The 12,363-nt window shown below is 44.8% G+C and overlaps 1 protein-coding gene across 1 annotated transcript in view; it reads left to right on the forward strand.

The window, feature by feature from the left end:
• CHCHD6 (coiled-coil-helix-coiled-coil-helix domain containing 6) overlaps positions 1–12,363 on the forward strand; it is a 239,646-nt gene that overhangs the window by 193,614 nt on the left and 33,669 nt on the right. The window lies entirely within an intron of this gene.

A 12,363-nucleotide genomic window follows, 5' to 3' on the forward strand; every position in this document is an offset into this window, starting at 1 on the left:
AAGAGTGCTGCTGGGCCCCCATTTGTGGAGGTGGCTTTCAAAGGGGATCTGTTCCCTGTGGGCACACCTGCATGCCTGGCCTTGTGCCACGAGCTCTTGCATGATGACAGTCAGGGTGGCCCCTGTTTTACTCCCAGAAGGACTGGAGCTCAGGGACACCAGTCTCTTTGCTCAGATCATGCAGTGCCGAGCTCAGTGTTCTGCCCCATCTGTCATGTTCCCGCGCTGTCAGGGGAGGCCTTGGAGCCAGAACATTAAGGACCGGAGATGCATGCGGTGTATCCAGTGCAGACGCAGTTCAGGGTACAGGTCACAGGAAGGGGTCCGGGCTTCCTGTGGGGAAAGGAGAAGCAGGCCTTTTGCTCTGTGTCCTTCATATGAAAATGGTCTCCATGAACCTAGTAGACCTTCATAGAGTAACTGGGGGCTCCAAACAACTCCCTTTTCTTTCCTTATGGGTCTCTTCCTCCCAAGGGTGAGTCAGGATGATTCTTAGGCAAACCAGTCACAGTGCAGCGTGATGGGTGTTTGGGTCTGGCACCACAAGAAGGAAACAAAGTTTGAGTGACTAGGAGGTGACACACTGCTTGTGAACACGACTGCTGACAAAAACTACGTGAGGAACCAGGAGGGGCAGGGGCATATGACAAGCAGTACAGGTTCAGGGTACCCATGGGACACCCGAAGCTGAGGGGAAATAGCACCAGGTTGTGGTAGAACTGGCCAAAGAGTAGGTTTGGGGAAGAGAAAGAGTTATCTTGAGAGTTCAAGTCTCAAAGCAGTAATTGGAGACTCAGAGAAAGAACTTTCCAGCTGGTGGATGGCGGTGAGGAAGGGTCGTACGCCTGCCCATTGGGATCCCATAGGGCCCGGTGTGAGTGAGCTCAATGGGCTACGTGGACCTTGAAGAATGGAATGTTCCAGCTGTCCTTGCACGGTGTGTGTGCCACCCCACACAGACACTCCTGCTCTCATAGACAAGGGCCCATCCTGCTCATCTGGGGTTGAGAAATACTCAGGATCACAGTCAGTGAGAGAGAGAGGTTGAGAAGCAGTCACATCCCAGAAGCAGATGGGTAATGCCACCCTAGTAGAGTGACCTCTGGAAAGGACAAAATCGAAGTATGTCCCCTTGCCTTGCCCACTCCTAGGGCAGTGATGCCAGATTCACAGCCCCCTCTCCCTTCACCTGGATCATGGAACCACCTTCTTAGTGGAAGAAGCTCTGGGGAGAAGCCAAGAAGCTTTACTGTCGGGGACCACGGCATTTTGTCACCTGCCAGATGGCTCACCGTCCTGAGAGTGTGGACTTCTGGCCTCCTGGTCCCCTGGCTTAGTGCATTTGACTTTAATGTCATATTCTTTCTCATCCTTATATCCTCAGAAGGCAAAGAGGCGATAGCATATGAGTATATTTTGAATCTGAGTGAAGCGAAAGGTTATTTGTTTGCAAAATCCCTTGATAATGACTTATTAAGCATGTTACTGAGTGCTAGATGCTCTGCAGGCACTTCGACTGTATAGTCTCATTTACTATTGTTGGTTCCATTTTACAGATGAAGAACTGAGGCTAGAGAGGTTGTCTTTGGTCACATGTGCTTACCTGCCAAACTGGGGTCAGGCTTAGCTGAGACTGCTTTGGAGCCGCTGTTCTTCACTATTTTCTTTGCATCTTCCTTGTCCCCCGAAGGCCCCCTCTGAACATAAGAAGGGCAGCAGGATGGAGCTAAGAGCCTGCCTGGGCTTTGGAGTCTCGTGGACCTGAAATCATACCTCAGGTCTGCTTCTGATTGGCTCTGTGCTCTTGGGCAAGTTGCTTCACCACTCTGGTTTCCCTATCTACAAAGGAGAAATGAACAACCCCTTTAAAGCTTTGAGTGAGATATCACATAAAAAGTAGACCTATGATATCAACAATTGTTGGTATAGTGTAACTGTTACTAATAATGGCAATTATTTGAATCACTTTTATAACACCTACCTTGGCATAGCATGGAACAGATGTAATAAATTGAGTTTACTAAAATAACATTTTGTCTTTTCCCAAACAAACAGGAAGCAGAGTAGAGTTAGAAATTATTGTGCTCAAACCTTAGGGGTAGGGGCAGAATCCTTAATTGAGAGATTTCTTGGATTAGCAAATGACTGTAAATTGCATTGCAAATGCCACGAAAATAAATGCCAACTGCTGACAGCAGTAATATTGGTGTTTCCTAACAAGACAGTGAGCATCTTTTAACAACTTTGAGTAAACTGAGTGGTTACTGAGATAGTTAATTAGATGTCCATGTATTCATTCATTCAATATGCATGTATAGAGTGCCTAATATTTGCCAAGCACCATACTAGGTGCTGCCAATATAATAATAAACAAGACAGCTTCAGTTCCTACTAGCAAAGAGCTTATAGTGTTTGGGAAATGACAAACAATATTTTTTAATTAATTGCACAAAAAGCAATTGCTCAAACAATGATTGATTACAGTAATGAGCTGTGAAAGACAGTTTGAATTAAGTAGCCCATGTCTGAGTCTCTTAACCCAGACTTGGAAGCTGGGAATTCTCCTCTAAGGAAATGACATTTAAGCTGACTCCTGAATGATGAGAAGTTGGCCAGAGGAAGGAAGGAGAAAGAGCATTTCAAATAGAAAGATTAGCTTGTGCAAAGTCCCCAGGCCAGGAAGTAATTTAGCATATTCAAGGAATTGAAAGGCCAGTGTAGTTGGAGAGGAATGAATGAGAAGAAAAATGAGGATGAAGCTGGAAGAAATCTGCAGAAGGCAGAGCTTTGTAATCAGGTTACAGATTGTATTTGTATATTAAGAGCATTGAAACACCATTTCAGCTTTCTTTCTTTTCTAATATGTGCATTTAAGGTATTAATTTCTCTGTAAACAAAGCTTTAGCTATATCCTGCAAGTTTCAGTACATTGTATTTTCATTATAATTCAGTTCAAAATTTTTCTAATTTTCATTCTGATTTCTACTTTGTCTTATAGGTTATTTTAAAATATATTGCTTAATTTTTAAACATTTGGTAATTTTCTAGTTACCTTTTTAATAATTGGTTTTTAGTTTAATTGTGATTAGAGATACTCTAAATCCTTTAAAAAAATGTTCTAACTTGTTTTATGACCCGGTTTTGGGAAACCTTCCATTACCCTTGAAAATAATGTGTATTCTCTCAATGGGTGTAGTATTCTGTATTCGTCAGTTAGGTTAAGGTGGTCTGTCATGTTTAAATTTGAATTTTCTGTATCTTTATCGATTGATGGATTTTTTGGTTTCTTCCTGAGATTACTTTCCTTCTGAATAAAGAACTCATTTAGTATTTCTTTTAGCACAGCTTTGCTGATTACGAATTCTTTTTAATTGTCTGGAAATATCTTTATTTTGAAAAGTATAGCAATCCTTTCTTTCAGCTCTTTTTGAACGTATTTTCACATTATTATTTGGTGTCTGTTTTTCCCTGGATGAGTCAGCTGTTGATGTTATTATTACTCCTTTGTGTTAATTTCTCTTTTTTTCTGATTTTCAGATTTTCTCTCTGACTTTGGTTTTTTAGAAGTTTGACTGTGATGTGCCTAGGTATAAATTTCCTTTTTTTTCCCCCTGCACAGGGTTCATGCCTTGGGGTTGATGTTCTTTTGTTAGGTTTAGAAATTTCTCAGCCATTATTTCTTCAAATAAAACTCTGCCCTGTTTTATCTTTCCTTCTCTCTGGAATTGCAGTTACATGTATTACTGTGTCTCACATATCTCTATGCTTTTTGTTTTTGTGTTTGCTTTTCATTACTTTTTTTCATCTCCATGCTGTCGCCTGAGTTTTTCTGTTGAATTCTGAATTTTAATTACTGCATTATTTTTTCAATTCTAGAAGTTCCACTTGCTTTTCTGTTTTGTTTGTTTGTTTGTTTGTTTTTGTTAGTTTGTTTGTTTCATTCCCAGTTTCTGGTGAGATTCTGGTTTTCGCCATCTGTTTTCTGGAACATATTAATTGTAGTTATTTTGAAGTCATCTGAGGGTCTGTTTCTGTTGTCTGTTTTTTTCTCTTGATTCTTTTTCTTCGTGTGCCTGGTAATTCTTGATTGAATGTCACACATTGTTTAGATAAAGTACAGTGGCTCTGGAATATATTATCTCTCCGAGAGGTGCTCCTCCCTATTCCTTGATTACTACCTGAATGAAGGCAGATTACCCTAAACCTATGAGGGATTGAGCTGAACGGAGGCTTGCCTGCAGTTTTGGTAATGTTCAAGCTACTTCTGATTAACCCTTGTTCGTAGGGTATGGCTTTCCAGGACTCTTCTTCCTTGGTGAGTTCTAAACCCCTAATTTTGCTTCCTCTGTTCTGTGAAACTTCTGAAAATTCTACTCTCTCTTTCAGTGGCTTTTTTCATAGCTCTTAGCCTCTTGCACTGACTAGCTCAAGAATCTGACAAATGCTTTGAAAAGAGGAAAACCACTAAGTGTTGACACTACTTTTTAGCTCCTTTCTCTCCATAATTCTGATCCCTCAAGTCCTAGCTGCCTTGGCATCCTCAAGCTCCAATGGAATTTTGTCTCTCTGTAGTCCCGTGAGATTTCCAAAAAGCCCTGCTGTCTTCTCTGCCTTTTAGCCAAAGCTCTTTGTCCTACTCTCAGCTCTCCTTCCTGCACCAAGAATTGGCAAAAACTCTGAGGGGAAAAGTGACTCTGAGAATTAATATTCATCTCTCTATAGTTCCCTTCTTTTCATAATGGTGGCCCTCAAGTCCTACTTTATTTTGGTCCTTAGATGCCTTCACATAAAATTTTTTATTCCAACTTTTAAAATTTCTTTCTCAGGGGAGAGCATAGTTCTTCTACAAGATACTCCACTGTAGCTGGGAGCATAAGTCCTGCCTTAGCTTTTGAGGAATGATTAGATTTTGCCAAGCAGAATATGATCATGCCAGGTAGAATACACAGTAAGTATTAAAGCAGAGTCAATCAAACACAGGTTATATTAGCAGCATTGGACTCTCCCAACTTTTCTTGAAGCCTGCCAAGCCCAGCATATATGCAGGTCTGCAGAAGATGCCTGTCTGAGTTGAGGGTTGATGGAGAACTTATGACTGAAGAGGAGTATTGGTAAGGTTGACCTTCACAGTTTGGGGACTCTTGTTTTGGAAAAATCCTATTGTTGGGGTAGAAATAAATATCCAAAGTATGTATGCAAGCACATACTGCACCCACGTTTACATGCATACACACATACACACTCCTCTACCTCACAACAGCACAGCAGGTGGAATTGTTCAGATTTTCTGAAGGAAGAGATTAAGACCCCAGGGAACATCCTGCATTTATTGTGTCACATCTATTTTTTATGACAACCTTCAGTCCCTTTCCCATGGGATTCATTCAGAGCCTATTTCAGCTTCTCCCTGTCAGGAAACTTGTACAGTCCTCTCTGGCCCCACAAAGAGCCAGCCTTCAAAGAGGTTAGAACAATTGAGTTGAAGGAGGAAGGATATTAACTGTTTCCTGAAACTGAGTCATTGTGCTCCAAGGACTTTGATGTAGAGGGGTCTGGTTAATGTGGACATGGCCAACTGGAACTTGCTGGAGCTGAGCTGCTGCTATATGCTTTCACCATCACTTGCAAGTGAGGCTTCTTAAATAAACTATGGGGGGTGGGGGGCGGGGTGGACCCGCTTGAAAGAATAAATTATTTTCAAGGGCTTGAGCTTCCCCAGTTTTTATCTATTTAGCGAGGTACTAACAGATTGATTAAAACAATGGTCATTTATTTGAACCCAATAAGATGGCAATCTAAACATTCCATTTAATCCAGATAACGTTCAAATCAGTCTGAATTCAAAAGATGTTTATATTTCTCACTTCCCTATTTTACCTAATCTTTTACCAATATATGTGGTTTAAACTGGTGCACCGGGCTGTCTCAGAGGTTAACAAATCAAATATTATTTAATAATTCATTTAACAAATAACAATTCAGTTAATATGTTTCTGTAAAAGAAAAAACAGTTACTGACCATCACCACATACAGCTGTTAAGCTGGGCATGTACACAGTACCTGGGGTCTTCTGGTCACAAGAAGCTCATGTGGCTGATGGCATCATTGTTCCATTTTACAGATGTGGAAATTAATCTCTCAGGCTCAGTTTCCTAGTCTGTATAAAACAGCAATAATGATGTTGTCTATTTCTGTCAGGTTGTTATAAACACTAAATGCAAAAATCCACAAAAGTGCCCAGAGACACAGCCCAGTGGCAGCAGAATGGGATTTGAACCAAGTCTGAGTGAGTCTAAACGTGCTCCTTCCTACTACACTGGGATGCTTACCCTCTCAGGAATTTACAGGACGGGATTAGCTAGCTGCCTGCTGATTAGCTGACTGACTGAATTCCCTGGAGCTGTAACGTTTCCTTACATTTTAGCCCTCAACTCTGTGTGTGTGTTGGGGGTGGGGCGGGGGTGAGAGTTCCAAACAGCAGGGCCCTTTGTAGGCATTTACTTCCATATCAAAGCTGAAAGAGTTCTGCCTCTTTTATAGCAAGAGAGACAATGATGTGAGGAGAGAGAGTGGATCAACAGAGGTAGTGTTTGTGTAGCATGTAAGAATGGAAAATCCATACAGAAGATGTGGGGTGACAGCGTTCCCTAAGGGCAGAGCCCTGGGCTGGTTTGTGGGTGAGTGAGTATGGGCTTCCTGTAGAAATCATCAGTGCCTTAGTCTGGGAGAGGCAAGGTGGGCTTCTCGCCTCTGCCTCCATCCTGTGCCCCTGGCAGACATTACCGGTGGATCCTAGCAGTCTCCCGCTAAACCTGGACATGGCCTCAAGACTCCTCAATGCAGCATTCTAGCAGCTGGTATCAACAATTCAGGGTTGGCATTTAAAGTGAAATCTATTTGCCACCCCTGGATCTGATGAGTTCTAAAGGTAGTTTTCAAATCCGAGACTGTGCTTGGTTCCTGATTTCAGAACACAGAATCTACCAAGTTGTTCATCTTTGCAAACCCTATGTTCTGTCTAGAAAGCCCTCCCTCTTTTTTCCTTACAGATTATGCTCACTATTCAAAATTCAACTTAAGCATCTTTTTTGCTTACTTCAGTTTACCCAGAGGTCAATCCAATATCTTATTTTACTCTGCATCCCCACCGTCCAGCTCAGGACTTAGCCAAGATAGATGCCCAACAAGCACGTGTTGGGCAGGCTGATGAGCTGATGCCCATTGGAGGGGCCTTAGGGGTGGGATTTAAAAACAAATAGTTGTTTAAGCACCTTCTCTATGGAGGCTTCTGTAGCCCACATGGGGACCCTATGTGGGATGGGGCTTTGAGATTAAACAGGTGAATGTACAGGTCCCAGAATTGCTGCCTGATGTGCAGACTGTGTCAGATGAGGTAACTGCTCTGAGACACACATGAGGCACAGATAAGCTGTGATTCTTGATAAAGCCAGAACGGATATTCTGAGATTCTTGGGTCAGAATCCCAGCTCCTAAGAAGGCCAGAAGTTTAGGGAAAGGTGGGTTCCTTTCCTTATAGGCACCCCCGTCACCTGCCTTTGTTTGGACCCAGCCTATTCATGCAGGATAATGCAGATTTGGGCTGATGTGGATGTGCCATTTCACGTAGTAGTCTGCAGGTTATGAGAGATGAACCTTAAGGCAGGCCGTGTAGCCTTTTGTTGGCAGATATACCCAAGGCTGCATCCAGAATGAAGTTGAAACATTATTGAGCAAAGGAAGCTTAGGAATTAGCCAGTGATTTTCTTTTCTGCATTCTCTTCGTGTCACCATAAATCAAGTGCTGGGTGCCTGGTGCTTCCTGCTGTGCTGTGCAGGCACACAGTAGAGAGATTAAGAGGCTGCAGAGGGAGAGAGGCCACAATGGTTGAAGGGTTTGATAAGGTAAATGCCGCGTGGGAGGGAGAAAGTTGGCTAGAGCACGTAACTGTAGTCCTCTGAGAAATCAGACTGGTAGCAGGACAAAAGCCCTACACTGCAGCTTGAAAATTGAAGTTAGATCTAGAGAAGGGCTTCCTGACTTGCAATGAGAGATTATAATGTGACACCTGAGGGAAGGAAGCTGTACAGCCTTTCTCTTCCTCTAGAGATGTTTAAGGAAAAGCAACAGTGTTACTCTGTACTTGGAATGTGGTGTACACCAGCCCTTTTCCCATCTCATTACAAACAGAAGGGCTACTTCCTCTGTATCAGTGTCAGCATTCTGTCTAGGCCTCCCATGGTTGGCAGGCAGCCGGCCACCAGGTTTCTCCCACGAAGAGTTTTCCTGGTGGTTTGCTCTTGACCTCTGCTTAGGGAAGGGAGGCCGTCCCCTTTCTAGTGACTCATTCCCAAAGCACCTGCTCTGGCACGGTGGGCCACCATCCACAGAAGGGAGTCAGTGAGGGCCTGGTTATTTTAGCACATAACCTTAATTCCCCTTAATGTCTTTCTTAACAACTTCTCTTTAAAGAGAGAATTAGATGGTGGTGATCTGGAACCTTTCCTGAGGCTGGTACAGACACAGCATGTGCAAAATGGTTAAGACATGGTCTTTGCCTCCACTGGCTAGCACAGATACACCCCAGGTTGCCTTGCTTACAGTCCGCCCACCTCCCAGGACAGCACCCTCTCTTTCTGGTCTTGTCTCAAGTGTGTCTCTCTCCGCCCACTCCTAGATAGAGTGCCTTCTTTGTGTCCCTCAGAATCTGGGGGGCCCTGGGGACACGCCTGGGGTGCCACTTGTAGCACTATTTTTGCACTTCTGTTTTCAAGCATCACATTCTACTAGACCAAAGACTCTCTGTGAGCAGGAACCTTGTTTCCTTGTTTTACTCATCTTTCTATCCCCAGAGCCCAATACATATTTAACAAATGGCAACCACCATAACATGTGATAATTGCTATAGCAGTGTATGAATAAAGCCCTCCCAGAGCAGAGGTATTGGACCAATCGGTTTGGCCCTGGGGCTTCAGAGATGAATGTACCTTTGTGCTGGGTCCAGGTGGTCTCTGTTGTCAGGGGTCAGTGTGAGTAGAGACTCAGGTTGGGGCCTTTCCTTGTAGGTGTTAGAGGAAGGTAGGGCACCTGCACTGAGGGGGTAGGCATGAGGCTCGGATGTGGCTGGAAGGGCAAGCTGGTCCTGGGTGAGAAAGGCCTTCCATGTATATAAAAGAATTTGGCATTCATCCTACAGACAATGGCAAGCCATAAAAAAACGTTTAAGGAGAAAATTGACATGATCAGCTTTGTGTTTTAGAAAGATAACTGGCAGCATTTGAGAAATGAAGCAGTGATGGTGTCGAGTGGGAGGCAAGAAGCCCACATAGGACCTGCTGCATTACTACAAGCCAGGATGACCCACCATCCAGCAGCCATGCACTGAGGGCCTCTATGCAGGCATATTCCAGGGTACAGAGTGAGCCAGGCAGAGAGGGTTCTGGCACTCAGGGCAAGGAGATGAACAAATGGTCAGCAGCAAAATAAGATGATTATACAACATGCTGTGAGGAAGATAAAATAGGATAACGTGACAAAGTGTGACTGGGACTTCTAGATGGAGGATCAGGAACTGTCTCTGATACTGGAGCAGAACTGAATGATGAGAAGGAGCCATGCAGATACCTGGGCATGGGCACAGTCAATTACTGGCAGACCAAGTGCCAGGCTGGGAGGCCCTGGTCTAACAGGTGGGGATTGGGAGTGGGGTTGGGGTTAGAGGAGAGGGGAGGCAGGGAGGCTCCTGACTGAGACTGGGATAGCATGAGCTCCCAGAGGTTTATCTACCGCCCCCCAGTGCCATGGGCATATGAGGAGCTTCCCAGCTGCCGGTGGAACAGTGGGCTCAACAATGATCCTGTTGGGTTTGAAGTGCCTGGAACTGATGTCCCTGGGCTGATGGCTGACTCTAACCAGCGGGTTCTGACACAGGCTCCAAGGGAAGGGCAGCCTCAGGGGCAGATGGCCTCCACCCAGTACTTTCTAACTGCTCAGAAACCCATGACTCAGGAAACTGGGCTTAGAGGCGACAATTTGTTAATCCCCTCGGCAAAGATGAAACTGGCATTTCATTCCCAGCTCTATTAACGGACTTACCCTGGGAATAAAACCAGCGTCCCCAAGGCTCGGCTGGGGCTCTTTTACTTTGTGCTGCTTTTGTTACATTTAGATTAGCTTCTGGGGATTAAATGTTATTACAGTAGAAGAATTTGTTTTTTAAATCAGTAAAGAGGTTACTGCTTAGCATTGTCATTATTAGATTTATTTTCCCAGGTACTGTTGCTTCTTCTTGCCGCTTTAAAAGAGAAAGCTTTGCTCAGGTTTCTTTGTGGTGGTTTTGTGGGAAAGAGCAGCCTGGTCAGAGGCAGGGCCTTTCCGTCTAACTCATGATGGGCCCTGATGTGCTAGCACATCCTGGCTGAGGGCCCACCCTGTGATGGAGCATGTGGGTGGGCACACTTGTTCTTCCTGAGAAGGCAGCCCTGGCCAGGGGATCAGAAAATTGTCAGGTGGTAAAGTGGTGGCAGAACTAAAGAAGTCCCCTTAGATCTGATGATGGTCAACCACACTACTCATCCCTCTGCAAGCGACAAGGGCTCTGGTCTCTGTTGACGTCTCAAGAAGCTGCCAGCAGGACCCACCATGATGGAGGCTGGATACCATGTACTGGTATCAAGTTCTTCTTCCAGGACCAGATTTATTTCCTCTGTAGCACTATATAAAAGCATGTTCATTTTAACAGACCTTGAAGTTTAGTGGAGGCAGATATCTTAGGTGGTTTTGTTTCAAGATTCTGACAGTCTCCAAACCATAGGAATAAAGTCCGTGGTGGAGATGATGTTGGAGTCTCCACCCCTAACATCAAAGATCTCTCTGTCTCTGCACATACCAGCAAGAGGGCAGAAGGCTTCACCTTCTATGAAATAGTGTTCATAGTGCGGGCTGGCCACATGGGACCCTTAGCACTTGACTCATGCCCACCCTAAGGCTGTGGATCCAGGCTGGAGTGGACCCTGAGAGACCTAACTTGATCTGTGGCTGTTGGTTGCTGGTTTTATTACATAGGAAAGGGCTTTTGTTCCTGGTATAGTCAGATCCAAGAAGAGTCAAGATTCACAATTCTAAGACTAACCCCATAAACTCTGGTCTCTGGGAAGTTGTGAGTATCTGCACTAGGCCATGATTAATCATCAGTCCTGTTATCACTCCTCCCTACACAAACACACATGCGCAAATGAGAGATGAGGGTCTGGGTCATTCTGTCTGGTCGCATCCCCAAAACCACAGGACCCAGGCCTTCCATTGGGGTCATTTAATCCAATTTCAGGTGCTGACAGGGTCCGTCCTCACCAAGCCATTCATCCATTCCATCTCTGCACAGCCCTGACTACTAGAAAAGAGCTCCCCAGTGGAGCTCAGGACTCTCTTGGGAACTTCCTAGCTCTGCCCTTGGGACTTTCTAGAGCACAATGAAGATGCCTCGGCACATCAGCCAGCCAGATATTTGAGGAGAACTTTTATGTCCCCCTGTGTTTTCCTTCTCCTTAAGCTTTACCCTTCCACCCAACAAGGCACACGCCAGGCTGCCAGTCTGTGTTCCCTCTTAGCAACAGTCTCTGGGAGCCAGAACAGGCTGACCACCCAAATGCAGTGCACCATCACCTCCCTTGTCTAGAGACTGGGCTCTGTCAATAACGTGCTCACTGGGCTGCAGCACCATATTAGCTTGGCTGTGCACCATCTTGTTAGTCAGGCCCCACTGACTGACCATATAAAAGCTTCCACGAACTCGTCTCCATGCACAGCTACCAAGTGCTCTATTCGGACTTGGGTTCAGGACCTTATATTTATCTCCAGCAAACTTCATTTTGGGTAGTTTCAGCCCAGCTGACAGGCTGATTTTTTGGATATGTGGATTTTGTCATGCAGCATATTCACCGTCCCTCCCAACTTCATCTTCCATAAACTTGCTAAGTGTACCTTCTCCTCTTCAGTTAAGTCATTGAAAGCGTTGAGTTGCACAAGGCTGAAGACAGAACACCAGTAAAGACTTCCTTCAAAGCAGACCTCCTTCACATAGGTCTGGTGTTCTTAACATACTTCCCGGGACATCCAGCCATGTTATTCATCCTTTTCCACTAGGATGGGCCGTGAAGGTAGAGGCTGGGGCTAGTAGGCCATTGCCTTACCCTGGTCTCCTAGCCAGGGTACCTGTTAGAGGGAAGAAGAGAGAGTGTGGAATGACACGTGTCCAGTAGGACCATCTAGTAGGTTTCCATTGATCACCAGTTCCTCTTCTGAGTTCTCCGAAACCAGCACCTTTGCTATGCCATTCTAGAAGCTTGCCTGGGCTCTGCTTGCATTT

The sequence above is a fragment of the Pteropus alecto genome, unplaced genomic scaffold (assembly GCF_000325575.1).
Source record: "Pteropus alecto unplaced genomic scaffold, ASM32557v1 scaffold124, whole genome shotgun sequence".
Classification (NCBI taxonomy): domain Eukaryota; kingdom Metazoa; phylum Chordata; class Mammalia; order Chiroptera; family Pteropodidae; genus Pteropus; species Pteropus alecto.